Below are 16,423 nucleotides of genomic sequence, written 5' to 3'. Positions count from 1 at the left end.
GCCTTATGTAATAAGGTCTTAAACAGTTCATGTCGGAAGAGATCTGTGGAACGAGGCCTCACCGATGGGGTTTCCTCGTCACCAGAGAGGCTGTAATCAAAGGCCTCCTCTTCGTCAAGGAGCGATTGGTCACTATGGTGAGAGGGTGAAGGGGAATGGATGGCTGAAGAAGAATCACTGTCCAGATGAGATGAAGCCCTGGAGGACCATTGTGTTGGAACAGGAGCAGATGATGGGGCCAGAATTCCCCTTTTGGTGAGGGCCGTGTCAATGCCTCCAGCCACTGTTTGTGCAATGAGGTCGCACATTTCCTGAGGGATGGTAGAGGTATGGCCCTCTTCCAGGCGCTGCCTTGCCGCTGTAGGAGTGAAGGTGGCAGATGGTTTAAAGGCGCGTGGTTGCCTAGCAATAGTTGAGGTGAAATCAGATCCCTGAGCAAAGACCTCTCTTACAATGGTCTTGTCCTCTTGAGCCTCAGTAGAAATGTTTGGAGACCAGAAAGAGGTATCCTGGTGAGTCTGAATGAAGGTGTCCTGCCCCAGGGCTGGGGTGGATGGAGCTGCCATTGTGGGAGGTGAAGGTTGGATGATGGCCTCTGCCTGCTTCTTTGCCTTGTCAAATTGTTTGTTTAACGCCAGATGCCTTCTCTTAGCATCCTTTTCTGCTGCAGCAGAAGTAGAAGGTGCAGTTTGAGATGTTTTAGCTTTGTAGGAATGCTTGTTTTTGGATCTGCCCTTGTGATGCGAAGGAGATTTAGATCTCCTGGATGGGGAGCGACTGCGATCGGCCATCTTTGAAGAAATAATGGCTGAAATAATACTTGAATATACAGGAGTACAGGCAATGAAAACTCCTGAACTAAACAAATAGTGGCAGGGCCAGCAGGGATAGGCAGACAAGTCGAAGAAATGCTGCAGATCCCCTCTCACAAGAAAGTCCAATTGGGTCAATATGTTGCGAGGCTCACAAAAACAGCCCCGTTATAGAAAAAGCCTCACACGGTGCCAGACAAAATGGTGCCGGGCCAACAACACAGTTCACAGGTGTCACAAAATGGCGGCCAAATGACTGGGAGCAGGCAACATAGCTCTGTGAATGTTAGAAAGGCCCTGTGGGATGGCGCAGAGCCAACAACACAGCTCCTGAAGTACCCAAAGTCTCATACAATCAAATGGCGCAGGGTAGACAACACCGCCCCTTTGGCGCCTGAATCGAGCCTGCAGAGAACCGGAGCCGACAGAACAGCCCCTGGAGTAATGGCAACACGGGCAAAGCGAGGGAGAGCTGAGCTCTGACAACATGGAGCTTTCCTCAATCCCCGTGGTGCGAGGTCGACAACACAGCCTCCCACGCACTCCTCCGGCAACTCACGGACAGCCGATTAGGTTGAAATCGCAGTCAAAGAAGTCCTGGTGTCAATGGCGGCAAAAGAAGCAAAGCCGCAGCTCAGCTGAGCGGCGCTCCATCGATTGGGACCTCCCAAACTGTTGGCAGATAAGTGGGCTCTTAGCCAGATGAAATATAAAGAAATTGTTGAAATTCTCCTAGTTTAGAGAGTCCAGTGAATGGAGCTAAAAGAAACAAATCTCTAAAGGCCGGACTGAGTAAGGAACTGGGGCTAAACAGGAAGAAGAGGTGTGTTTATGCAAATTCTTACGCAGTCTCTGGCCTATCAGATGAGGATTAACCCATTCGATGGACTCTCTAAGCAGCGCAAGGGAGAAGCAGGCTGCTTGCTGCAACGAGGCAAACTGGGAGGCAGAGGCAGAGTGAGTGTTTTATGGTCTTATTTTCTTCTTTGTGTCCTTTTGTTGTAAAATTTCTGTCTAGAATCAACAATTAGCTGGAATTTAAAAAGCATTTCGGTAACTTAATTAAAATGTTACCTGAAGGAAAATAAAGTGGGGGGGAAGCTTTACATCTAACAGATTGTGTGCTGAATAACTTACTTATTCTGATTACAATACCAATCTATGCAAAGAAAAAAGCTTAAAAGAGTTCCAAACTGGTAAAAATTCATATTATTGAATTTTTATATCCATGCACTAGTGTATATCTTGTTTTCCTCCCCCAAAAAGGTAGGTGTGTCTTATAGTCCAAAGCGTCTTATACTCCGAAAAATATGGTATATTGATAACACAATATTTTGCTTCAAAATAACTATAAGGTAATTACAACAAAACGCATATAAGCAGCAAATTAACCCACTGTAAATGTTTACCCAAGCTATATTTAACATACAATGTTATTTCACTAAAATCAAGGATTTTATATATCTTTGTTAGAGTTTGCAGCAATCCAACCAGCACACAAGTAAATAATTCAGCATGATTCATGTATAAAAGAAATTTCTTTATATACAGTAATATAAAGCATGATGCATGTATACAATACCCATGCAGCAGAAGCCAGAACCAGAACTCAGAATTCAGAACCACAGAATCTATATAATCACAGAAGCAATAATTCAAGGACAAACTAACTCTTATATACAGACCAGATAAGCTAAGCCACGCCCAGGCTCCAAACTGTCTGAGTCACCAAACAGTCCCCATTGGCTGACCTCTTGCCATGTCTATTCCAATTCACGAACTCTTATACACTAACACTCCTCCCTTCATGACTGGAATAGACATAAAACCAAATAACTTAATAGTCTTCCCATGCTGCACTCCACACAATGGCTTGATCATTATATCTGCCAGATTGTCCTCTGAAGAACAGTGAAGCAAGCTAATCAATTTACATTTGATGGCTTCTCTTACATTACAATATTTAATATCCACATGCTTGCTTTTATTTTTTATTCTGTCACCTGTCGCCATTTTTATGCAAGCAGCATTATCCTCAAACACCATTACAGCACAAGCTATGTCTGGTCTGGACCACTGTGACAGATATAACAAGCTCCCTATTGCAGACTGATATATCTTTTGATCACAGGCTTCACTTTTGTCCTCACCCAAATTGTTGTGAAAATCTGTGCTCATAGGTGTTGGAGCAGAATTACAATCCTTGATGTTGCATCTCTCCAACAGCTGTTCAATTTTCCTTCTTTGACTGAGAACATAATCACCTTTTTCAGTTTTTTGTATCTCTACACCAAGTTTTTTATTTCACCCAAATCTTTTAATTCAATTTTTTCCTCTAATTGATTAGCAAATTCCTTTACCTGTGACAAATCTTTTGTGATAAAACAGGAGATCATACACAAATGCTAATAATTGACAATTACCACCTTTTATCTTTCCAGTATATATGCAATCATCAGCCTTGCAATTCTTGAACCCAAGACCCTTCAATGCCATGTCTAAACATATATTCCAATTCCTGGCTGACTGCTTCAGCCCATAAATGGCCTTGTTAGGCTTTTTGCTTTCATACCCTGGTGCTTGAACCACGTAAATTTCTTCCTCTAATTCTGCATTGAGGAATGCTGTGGTTATATCAAAATACCAAATTTTATGGCCACGTGCCACTGCCAACGCTACTGTCAACTTTATGCTTTCACTCTTGACTGTTGGTGCGAATACCTCATCATAATGCATGTTTTTCTTTTGTGAAAAACCTTGTGCCACCAATCTTGCTTTATATTGTACCTCATTGTTGGGTAATACTTTCTTTTTGTACACCCACTTACATCCTATGGCTTTACAAGCTTGTGGCAAACTCATAGATGTGAACATTTTATGTCCAGCCATGGATTTCATTTCTTTTTCCATGGCTTCTTTCTACTTTACTTGTTCAATTGTGGGTAATGCCAATATTTCCTGATAGTTTCTTGGTTCATACCACACATTACACACCTTAACCTCACCAGCAGAATACCTGTCAGGTGGAATCCCCTTGTTCCATCGCTCTGACCTGCGTGACATTGATTGCTCTTGTGTTTCAATCCTCTCTTGCTTCATATCTGAGTCATCATCTTCTCCTGACTCTTTTTATTCTTTTTCAGTTTCTCCTCCCTGAACACTGACACTGTCACTAAGTGAGTTACTGTCACTAAGTGGATTATTCCAAAAATTGGCATAAATTCTTTTCCAATTTTGTTCTGCAAAACTAGCAGAACGGGAAATTACTATTCTTTTGCTCCCATCGCTAAAGCAATAGCTTTTTGAGCCAGGCTCACAGCCCATAAACCTGAGCTTTCTAGCCTTTGGTTGATCTTTTCTCCTGATTGCTTTTGGAATGTGCTCATGAATTGCTTCCAAACACCCTTAAATGTGCCAGAAATGGCTTTTTCCCATGTAGCACAGCATATGGAGTATCATTAATTGAGGAACTCCACAACCTATTGATTAAATAATTAGCAGTCAACATGGCTTCATCCCAATATGACCTACTTAGACCAGAATCCTCCAGCAGTGAGTCTTTCATGGTTTGTAACACACCATTTCGTCTCTCAACCATGCCATTCTCAGCTGCTGTATACGGATTTGTGCGTCTGTGTTTTATTCCTAACTGTCCCAACCACAGTTGAAAACTTGTTGACATGAATTCTGAACCTCTGTCAGTTTTCAGCTGACATACCTGTTGTTTATATCTTCTTTCTACAAAGCTTACCCATTGCTTAAATTTCTGTATCACCTCTTTTACTCTTTAGTAAATAGCAGAAACCAAATCTGCTGTAATCATCTACAATGACCAGTGTATACTTTGCTCCTCCCAAACTGGCTTGCATTGCCCCCCCCCCAAATCTGCATGTACCAGCTCTAGAGTTCTTGTTGTCTGCCTTGTGCTACTCTTGCTTACAGGAAATACCTAGGACTTTGATGATTTACATACTGCAGAGTCCATATATGCCTTACACCCTTTTAAGTTTAACCCTTCTCCAAACAGTTACATCTTTTGCAAAATTGAAGCTGGCATGGCCAAGCTTTCTGTGCAAGAGATGAACACATGAATCATGTTGTGCCACATTTCCAAATGTTTGGGCACATTGAACCTTTTGTCCCTACAACACATAAAGATTATCCTGTTTTATGCCCTGTCCACATACATTCCCATTTCTCTTTATGAGAACTTCCCATTTACAAATGTGGTCTCAAAACCTTGTTTGTCTAGACTAGAGACACTCAGTAAATTATGCTCCATTTCAGGCGCACATAATATGTTACTAAACTTTTCTTCCAGACATGGAATCAGCACACTGCCTTTTCCTGAGACTTTAGCCGTCTGGCCATAAGGCTACTGCATCACCTCCAGCTGGATCCATTCTGAAAAACAATTTTGAATTATTAACGATTGTTTGACTTGCCCCACTGTCTATTAAACATTTGTCTTTGCTATTACAATAGCTAACTTTTGCAACAGCAGCTTGTCCATCTGTTGTCTTTCTTCCTTGCAAATAGTCTTTCTTTAAATGAGTCTTATCACCACATATGAAACACCTCTGATGTTGCTGTCCTGTTTCTTGCTTTTTAGAAAATCTTTGCTGGGCTGTAATCCGATCTCTGCAGACATCCTGTCTATTGCTTTTCTCTCTCTGCTCCTTAGGCCCCCACCTCAGGAATTCCCTCTCGTGGCTTTTTCTAAAATGGTGTTTGTTTTCTTCAGAAAGTAAACAGGCTTTAGTGGCTTCCATTCATAAATCCTGTTCTGGTTTGCACTCAAAAACAGCTGAACAATGTCCCACGTTTCATCAAGACTATTTAACACCAATAGTACCTTCTGAGACTCAGGAATCTGCATTCCACGCTGTTCCAATTCAATAAATAAAGTTTGCATTCGCAGAAAATGCTTCTCCACATTTTCTTGTGGTTGCAACCAGGCTCTGTATAATTGTCTCAATGACTGGACAATATTGCATGCTAATGCACTCACATGCACACTTCTCAATTTCAGCCAAACCTCCTTTGTGGTTTTTAAATCAGCTACATTCAAGAATTGTTCATCTTCTAAACTTAAGATGATATAGGCCAGTGCCTTATCATGCTGCCTTTGATCTGCTGCTGCTAATGGTGTCTGGGGTGGATTAATAACAATATCCCAGAGCTCCTTAGTCTTCAGGAAGCATTCCCATTTTACAGCTCAAATAATATAATTCTTCTGTCCCAATCGAGGCAGAGAGCTCTCCTTGAACTCAACAGCCATCCTGCAAGCCTTCTCTGCCTTGTTCGCTTTTCCTTATAACACAGGCTGTCCTTCAGCTTAATTACAGTTCAGTTTTACTGTGTCTGGTGTGCTCTGGGCCCATAACCTGTTAGAGTTTGCAGCAATCCAACTAGCACACAAGTAAATAATTCAGCATGATTCATGTATAAAAGAAGCTTTTTTATATACAGTATAAATATAAAGCATTGCATATATACAATAACCATGCAGCAGAAGCCAGAACCAGAACTCAGAATTCAGAAGCACAGAATCTATATAATCACAGAAGCAATAATTCAAGGACAAACTAACTCTTATATATAGACCAAATAAGCTAAGCCGTGCCAAGGCTCCAAACTGTCTGAGTCACCAAACAGTCCCCACTGGCTGACCTCTTGCCATGTCTATTCCAATTCATGAACTCTTATACACTGACAATCTTTATATATCTTTATAATAGCAAGATTTTGATTTAAAGTCACATTTAAAAGCTAGAACTCATATTCCCCAGAAAGTATAGTATTTTTAAAACTGCTCCAATAATGTTATCTAATATTATCTGATGTTATATAAAATATTTGAGCATTTTAAGTTAAATATACAATATTACATCTATTTTTCATTCAGAAATGTGATTTAAGAAAATTAATTATTACTCCAATCCTCTCATCAACAATCTCTCCATTTATCATAAACATTTATACAACATAATTATAGAAACAATACTTGACTCTTAGTACAAGCTGTCTCAACCTGGATTTTAACTCTTGTACTCCATCTGTTCTCTTGTCCTCTATGCCTATTTTCCATTTCCACTTACTTACATATAATGTCATAAGCAAAAATGACATATATCTATGTTTATGTCGTCTAGAAATCACAGACATAGAGAAAAGCAGACACATGGCCACTGCCATTACATATATATGTTGATATATGCAATTTCTCAAATTATTACTGCATTCTTTCACTTAAGACATATTTTCAAGAAGGAAATTGCAACACATTTAAGTAATGGAAAGAAAGGGCTATCCTTGAAAGTTACTCTTAAACTGTTTAGGACTTAAATATCATCATTAACACCTTAAATTAACATTTCTCAATCTTGGCAACTTGAAGATATGTGGACTGCAACCCTCAAAACTCCCCAGCCAGCTATTGTCCATATATCTTCGAGATGCCAAAGCTGAGAAACACGGCCTTAAATGGAAAGTGATCAGCAACTGATATGTGATCCAGTGGTGGGTTGCCCCCGGTTCGCACAGGTTCTGTATAACTGGTAGTAAAATCGGTGGGAGGCTCTGCCCACCAACCCCAACGTCATCAAAATGCTTCTGCGCATGCACAGAAGAGCGTGCGTGTGCACAAGTGAAGCAAGTGCGCGTGCACAGCCCCGCTGCAAACTGGTAGTAAAGGTAGAACCCACACCTGATGTGATCCCTGTCTAGGTATGCAGATATTCTCTTCACCATAGTTGGCATCTGTAAATCTAGTGATAGCTGGGTTCAAGAAGTACATTCAAGGTGTGACCTTGTCCTTTGTGGAGGACTGCAATCCCATCAAAAACAGTGTTACCTCAATTCTCAAGTACAGTTATTGTCTTATATGGGTTTAACTATATAGTTTAGTTTCACTCATCCATCCAATATGAAGATTAAGCAACATTAAAAGATGACTTAGATGGTAAGAAGCAAGAACACTGTGAGTTATCAGGATAGAGATAGAACCTCAAGCCAATATAAGTATGTAAATCTAATAATGTGATCAGAAGAAGAGATCTATGGCAGGGGTTGAAACATACTGGACTGGGTCATCAGAGGAGCTAGATGAAGAATCTCTCTTCCATAAACAATATAGTAAGATATAATTTACAGAAACCCATACCAGATTGGTCATTACCCAGGCTAACAAGGACTATGTTGGGTATTGGAGTTCCTGGACAATGAGCTACACAACTCAAGACTGTTGGTGAGCAACTGGGGCCAGAAACTGCAGGACTAAAAAGTTGTTTACCTATTGCAAACATACGGAGATTGAAAACAAAGAAATAATGATCTGTTATTACAAATCAAGTTCAACAAGAGGATATCTTAAAAAAATGCACCAGTTCTGCAAATAATAACACCCAGAATCAGAAGTAACAGAACAGGGCTAGCGAAATCAAAGTCAATTTATAATTTCTTTTTAAAAAATGAAGAATTCAGAGATGCAGAATTGGAAGAACTGCAATGGTCTACCCAGGGCAAAGAAATCAAAGCCCTGCCAGAACTGTAGAGTTCTGAACTGTAGAACTCAGGCTGCTGAAGCAAACCAGGAGGAGTTAGCCAGCACAGATATTGTTTTCATTTACAAACCAGAAATTGGATAAGAATAAAAAAAGAAAGTAAAATAAATGAAATTGTAATAACAGAAGAAATGGCGGAAAAAAACCATGGAAGATCAAGATTTGGTCAGCAGCAGCAGAAGATGAACTGCATGGTTTTTGGTTGAAACATCTGATTGGTCTCCACCCAGTCATTGCCAAGCAATTTAACAACATATTGCAAAATGGTGAAGTTGAGGATTGATTAATGACTGGCCAATCCTATCTGATAATGAAAGATCTAAGAAAAGGGGCTGCACCAGGAAACTATAGACTAATTACCTGCTAACCCACCACTTTCAAACTGCTAACTTATGTGTTAGCTGATGCAGTCAACAGCATCTAGTTGAAAACAAGTTCTTTCCACCTGAACAGAAAGGAAACTGCCCAAACAGCAGAAGAACAAAAAACTGCAAGAGAAGGAAGACCAACACTAATGTAGCTTGGATTGATTACCAGAAGACATTCAACTGCCTGCCAAACGATTGTATAATCAAGTAGAAATAACAGGACTTAGTTGAAACATTAGAAACTTTGTGCAAATATCAATAGCACAATGGAAGATGTAATTGCTGGTCAATGGTGATAGAGTGAGAGAGGATAATATAAAGAGAAGAATTCTTCAAGGAGACTATAACCACTACTGTTTGTTATTATAACATTGTACATATATATATATAGCCAAGAAACTGAAATGGAATTTGGACTGGACAAATGTACCACACTTACCATCAAACAGGGAAAACTAGGGAAAACTGAAAGAATCAAGATGCCCTATGGGAATAATATCAAGAGTTTGGATGAAGAAGTTTGCTACAAATACCTGGGCATTCTTCAAGCTGACAAGAATGCTCAAGTTGAGCATGCTCAAGTCAAGAAGGTTAGAAGTAAATACATCATTAGAGTGTAGAATATATTAAAATTCAAACCTAGTGGAGAAAATAACATCAATGCGATTAATATCTGGAATTCCAATGTCATTAGATACATAGCTGGAATAGTCAACTGGGTTCAAGCAGAACTAAAAACCTTGGATAGGAAGACAAGAAAAATAGTAACAATGAATCATGCCCTTATCTATGTAATGATGCTGACAGACTTTACTTACCAAGGAAAATAGGTGGTTATGAACATTGCAAGTACAGATAGTTGAAGAAGAAAAAATGACATTGGAAGAATATCTGAAGGAGAGTGAAGAAGATTCACTAAAGCTAGTATACCATGAAGGCTTATTGAATATTGGAGACACCAAACTGGTCAACCAGAAAGACCAAATGAAGAACAGAAAAAAGACATGGCAACACAAAGTAATTACATGACCAATACATTTAAAAAAAATACCAGACCAAGCAAATAACAACAAGGCTTGACAGAGGCCAAGGGCAGAAAAATTGAAGAAGGAGATAGAGGGGCTATGGTAATTCTGGCTGCATGAGACCAAGCCTTAAGAAAAAAAGCAGACTAATTGAGAAGATAGCAACAGACAGCAAGTGCAAAGAAGCTGACAAAGCAGTGGACCACCTAGTTAGCTGCTGCAAGAAGATCACAGAGTGACTACAAACAACGGCATGACAAATTAGCAACAATGACACATTGGAATATCTGCAAGAAATACTGTTTGCCTTTATGGAGGAATTGGTGGCACCACAAAATAGGCAAAGTGATAGAAAATATAAAGAGAAGTAGAATGGCTATGGCAAAGAAAGCAAAGATAGTACCAATAGTGATAGCTGCCATGGGTGCAATCCCAAAACAATTGGACCACCATTGGAATACCATCAGCACTGACAAAAATCACCATCAGTCAATTACAAAAGGCAGCCTTACTTGGAACAGTTTACATCCTGCAACAATACCTTTAACCTTTAAATTTAACCTTTAAATATCTACATATCCCAAGTACTCGGAAGGACTCAAATAGATGAATAAAATGCCAAATCCAGTCTAAATATCTGGCTGACTGAACAACAAACCATAACAATAATAACAAACACATATCTATTATTTTAAAGAAGAGAGAAAAGTTAAAAGGAGGAATGTGAAATAAAGAGGTGACACACTTTGAGAAATGTTTAAATAATTTTAACACATTTTTTTATTAGATTAACCTCATCTCATATGGTATCTCCTTCAGATCTCATCAAAGTTGCAATTAATTAACTAGTTGTAAAATTATGTTTTATGTACTTAAAACTAGGGAGCCAGAATGGCTTGCAGCTTCTAGCATGTGCATGTTACATTTCTAAGAGTATTTAGCATTCATGATCTATATCTTAATATATTTTGTTACAATTTATGTTTTATATATTTTACTCCTTTATTTTTTCACTCTTATGATTGATAAAAACTAAACATTCACTATTCAACTGATTATTAGTACAGCTGCCCACCTTAACGTTTTGTGATGGGAAGAATTTTTATAACCCAAAAGTTACACACTGGTTTTATGTAATGGTATGTGAGAACCTGGGGGCGGGGGGCGGGGAGGGGAGACGCTGCCTAGGAAAAAAATCAGATGATAAGGGGGAGCCCTGCATAATAGGCAGAGAAAGAAACTCAGAAAGGAACCTTCCTAGTTTATCAAGCTGTAAAAAGGGACTGAAGGAGATTTGCACTTTCAGACTTGCAATATTCTGCTACTGTAGACTTACAATAAAGTAGAACTAGCACAGCTTGTTGTGTTTCCTGTCTGGCCTACCTAGGAAGGCTGACATTTAATAATAAATAAAAACCTAATAGTACAGCTACCATGAAAAATAAAATCAGACTAAGGATTATATGGGTACTACCAACACAATATTTGATATGACTTGGACCCTACATACATAAGAGTGCTTTCTTCCTCTTCCATCTCATCACATTTATCCTGATTATGTAATACTTAGTTAAATCAAAACCACAGAGGCTAGCCTTCTTTTCCTTGAACAAAAGTGGAAAAACTCTGGTTCTTTAAATCAGTGGTTCTCAACCACTGGGGTCCGCAAAGGCTTGAAGAAATGTTGTGATTTAAATCTTAAATTAACTCTTGGGGGTCCGTGGCCACAAAAGATATTTAAAGGGGTTCCATGCTGAAGAAAAGATTGAGAACCACTGTTCTAAATGCTACTTTTATTACTATAACTTTCAACATCCTTCACTACTGATGTAATGGTCAGGCTCTTACAGATGTTGAATTATAGGTTCCTGATTCCTGACCTAAAGAATCACATAATTGAAAGCGTGCTACAGGTTTCAAGCCATATTTGATCTGTTCTGCTATACAATTTTCAAACAATAAAATGACCAATGTAGAATATAGAGAGAAGTTGCCAGGCATTGTGAATTATAATAATTCTAAATTCTTTAACTAATTAGATTGCAGGAACTATTACTAGTCTACTTTTCAATTTTACAAGTATTTCACTTTTATTTTTCAAATTCACTAAAAGATCCCAAGAATAATTTTTGAATAGATATAACTTATGTTATTTTAAAGTAATTTATATTATCATATAATACATATAGTCGTCGACTTATGACCACAATTGAGCCCAAAGTTTATGTTAGGTGACAATTTTTTAAAGTGAGTTTTGCCCCATTTACATCATTTCTTGCCACAGTTGTTAAATGAATCACTGCAGTTGATAAATTAGTAATCTGGTTGTTAAGTGAATTAGACTTCCCCATTGACTTTGCTTGTCAGAAGATTGCAAAAAGTGATCACATGACCCCAGGACGCTGCAATGATCATAAGTATGAACCAGTTGCCACGCATCTGAATTTTGATCACATGATCACGGGGCTGGTGCAAAGATTGTAACTGTAAAAACCATTAAGTCACTTTTTTCAGTGCCTTTAGAAATTTGAATGGTCACTAAATGAGCTGTTGTTAGTCAAGGACTACCTGTACTATTATTAAAGCTACCTAAATAAGAAAAAAATACAAAATTGTCATTCATTCATTAGAAGGGCAAAGCATCTAACAATTAAGAACACAAATAAACACATCTTCCCAATTGTTTATTTTAAATTATTTTATTTTAAAAATGATGTTTTTAAAAAATTAAAATGAAACCCAAAAGATTGATTCACACATTGTATACGAGATTTATTTTACCATGTTTTGTTGCATAATCTTCAATGTTTGGAGATTACACCACATATTGGTATAATACCAATATATAATACCACATACTGAACATTATGGTTTAGCAGAATGCATAAATTTAATAAACAAGAAACACTTTTATTATCTATTAATTTCTAAACCATATAAAGTCTCTAAGAAATAGTTCCATTGCAAGGACATCATAAGAAAATGCTGTATTCCCAGCTGCCAAGGAAATTACTTGTGAAACTGCACCTGAGAAATTATTTTAAGACAGTTTGGGAAGGGATCATCTAGCCCACAGAGTTGAACTCAGGGTCAATGAAGGAATTGAAATTAAAGTACACCCATCATATTATTACTTAGCCTCTACTTAAATTTATCCAATGCAAGAAGGCCCAGCACCTTTTTGGATATTTAGTTCTATCATCAAAATGCTCTTAACAAGCCGTTTCTAAACATTCAGTTGGAATTTGATTTTCTGGATCTTAAATCCATAATTCCAGTATATGTCCTGACATTTTCCATGAGGTCTCTTTTCCTGAATAGGATCCGCATTTAATTGAATCTGCAGGATACAGCATTTTTGTCAAATTATGACCACAGAAGCACTCAATTATGCATCACTTAACTGTGACAAATTTCTTCTCTCTTGTATGTGCGTGCACTATCCTGATGTTGGAATTGGGTGATGCTACTTTTATCATTTTCCCTTATTACCGCCTGCAGAAGCCTTTTTTTACAGGGTGATTGTATCCTTGTCAGTTCCCAACCCTAAACATGCTCAGCTACTTCAACCTCTTGTATCTCTGTAAGAATTTGTAATCCCTTAATGATTCTCAGTGTCCTTCCAATTCTATTTCAGTTTTGCTGAATTCTTCTTAAAGTGTGGTGACCAAAACTAGACACAGTATCTGAGGTGAGATCTGGTCAAAACAAAATAAAGTGGAATTATCTCCCATGATTTAGAAGCTATGTTAATGTAAATTGTCACCGTATTCGCCTTTATAGAACTCATATTCAGATTTCAGTTATCTAACCCCCCCAAAAATTCATAGGTATTTCATTAAAACAGATTAAGGTTTTTCTATAAAACCTCTATAAAGTCAAAAACTATATAGTATATTTAATGTACTTGGAATCACAACTCCATATAACTTACTGATTCTAAATTTTTTAAAGAGAAGTCATTCATAAAGGTAATATGTGCTTGCTCTTGACTTGGGTCATTCAGTAACGCAAGTAATTTACCAATTATTTTCTAAAGTTTTTGAAGATAAATGGAAGAAATTTCATCAAGTTTTTTTAAAAATGCATAAATTTCTTATAATAAAGCATGCCCATATCATAAATGGGTGGCTAGGTAGGTGGGTGGAAAGAAGGAAGATTACTGTTGTTCATGGTTTATCCAACATCTTGAATAAATTTTATTTAATTCCATTTGAAGTTCATATCATCCTTTCAACTCTTTTATAAACCAAAGGATGATTAAATCCAGTACAAATAAATTTAATCCACAACTTCTCCAAGCAATTTCTTCTTTTATAAGAAAGCAAGGGTTGGTAAAGTTGTTTTGCATAAGCTGCAGTGCTGTCTCTTTTCTACAATCCTCTGTACGCAGTCGCACACATATACACAAAATCAAATAATTTATTAATCAATGTTTTTCCAATTAAAATGTTTTGGAAATCTTATCAACGCCATTTCCTAATTGGATTATCACATATATTACTATAAAGTTTATATTTCATTTTGACAATTTTCTACAATTTAAAAAAAAAATAGGTATATCTTGTTTTAATTAATTCAGATTGTTATTGCCTCCAAATGCAATAATTCCAAACCAAAAACTGAAAAATTAGAGAATCCCAGTATCATAACTTATCTGAACACGACATACAACTCAGCTGAAAACAGTGTGATTATCTTTTACAAATATGAGATTCAGTTCTCTTCCATCTGAAATGTGATATGAATGATTATCAAGAAACTGATTATTTTTAATTCTCTTACTAAATTTTTCAATAGTAAAGCAGACTCTATGATAACTTTTTTTAAAAGTCCAAGAATATTTGTAAAGACAGTTTCTATACCTAACCCATCTTCAGTAATAGCCTTAGTTAATTCTTCCATTCCAATTAAGGTCCAAATGGTGTACTTATATAAAGCACCTGCCATAGTCTTTAATATCTTAATTTGCTTTCTCAAACATTCTTCCAAGTTCTTTAATTCATAGGGTTAGCTTTCTATAGCCCAATTAACATGACTGAGTGATAAAGTAAACACAATGCAGCTTGGAGGGGGGCATTCTGTGCAGTCAACAGAATGGGTTACTACAGTCATAAGCAACTTGTAAGTTCCATTTCTGGACAACAGATTCAAGAATCCCCAACATCAGAAATAAAGAACTGGATTAAATTGTCCAATGACCTTCCTAGAAAAAAACAATTCAGAAAATATATGCACTTATGAAATATAGGTTCAAAAATCCCAACAGATTGAACCTGCTGCTAAATTATTATATTACTGACAATTCCCTCAAATAATTTGTTTGTACTCCCCTCTAAAGATCCCTCAAATCTTTGCCATCTTTAGCCATAATTTACTTTTATGATAAATTTATAATCAACTGAGGTTGCAGATTATTGGATCAAAGAACAAATCAATTCAGAATTCTCATTCAAGACACAAATGTCCAAGCTCAAATGATATTTGGAACACATTATGCAAAGATTTAGCTCTCTTGAGAAGACTATAATACTGGAAAAGGTGGAAGGAAAGAGATGATCAACCACAAGATGGATGGACTCCATTAGAGCAGCAATGTACACTACTGGAAGATCTAAAGGACCAGACTGGGAATAGATAATCCTAGATGAAATCTATGTGGTCTCTTAAGAGTTAACACTTAGTGGCACATAATCATCTATCAGATTAGTTCAAAAACTTCATTTGTTCAAAAACTGAACTCTACTCACTCATAGACATGGAGTACTCTCCACTGATCAGCTGAACTGGAAATATTTTCAGTTCCTAAATTCTTCCTACTGCATCACTTAAGAGTTCAACATTAGGTACAACACTATTTTACTATAAATAAAGTTATAAAGTCAGGCAGCACAATCCCTAGTAAGTGTGTTAAAAGAGTTGTACCCTATGTTCTGTACTACTTTTGAATATATTTTAGTAATTCTAAGGTTCCAGACTCACATGGCTGCTAGTAAATTAAACACACAAATATATCAAACCTATCTACATAAGTATTTGTCCATGGTAGAAGAAAACTAGCACAGGCTCTTCAATGAGTTTTACCTATCAAATGAATGAGAATGGTTTCAAAAATTTAATGCAAGCATTAACCTATACAAAATACTCCATAAAACATTTAAAAAAAAAAAAAAAAACCAAGAAATTGCACCCAAAAGGAATCCTCCCCCCATCCTGTGCCTGTACATTGAAGATTTTATAAATGGCATCAAAAGACTGGAAATTCAAAGTTAAAAAAGTCACCTTCCTCCATCCTCAAGCAAAGCCAATGAAGCTATTTACTACCACGCTTAATCCACCTGGGCATCCCTCAAATAAAATAGCATGGGTTGGAACCAGCCAACCAACACCTTCCCCCCCCCACATTCCACCCACCCATCCACAAAAAAAACTCCCCAAACTTGTTCATTCTGCTAAAGAATGCAGAGTTAGTATTAGTTTTGGATGTTTGGTGTTTTGTGCATCAACGCAGCTGGCTCACCAGGCAAAGGTGTCAATGTACTTTTCAAAAGAGAAGAAGATAACCTTTCCTTTCGCCTTCCCACGCACCCTCCACCCCCACCCCCCCACAAAAAGCGGGCAGGACTTCTGCAACACATTTTTTGCACACTACC

General features: G+C 37.4%; 1 protein-coding gene across 2 annotated transcripts in view; it reads right to left on the bottom strand.

Annotated features, from left to right (window-relative positions):
* The window catches only part of CDYL (chromodomain Y like), a 143,755-nt gene that overhangs the window by 126,496 nt on the left and 836 nt on the right, over positions 1–16,423 (bottom strand). The gene's annotated exons all lie outside the window — the stretch shown is intronic.

Source organism: Pantherophis guttatus, chromosome 3 (genome assembly GCF_059756535.1).
Source record: "Pantherophis guttatus breed Tessera chromosome 3, ASM5975653v1, whole genome shotgun sequence".
Lineage (NCBI taxonomy): Eukaryota > Metazoa > Chordata > Lepidosauria > Squamata > Colubridae > Pantherophis > Pantherophis guttatus.
The sequence above is the reverse complement of the archived record's forward strand: the minus strand, read 5'-3'. Positions and strand labels throughout refer to the sequence as shown.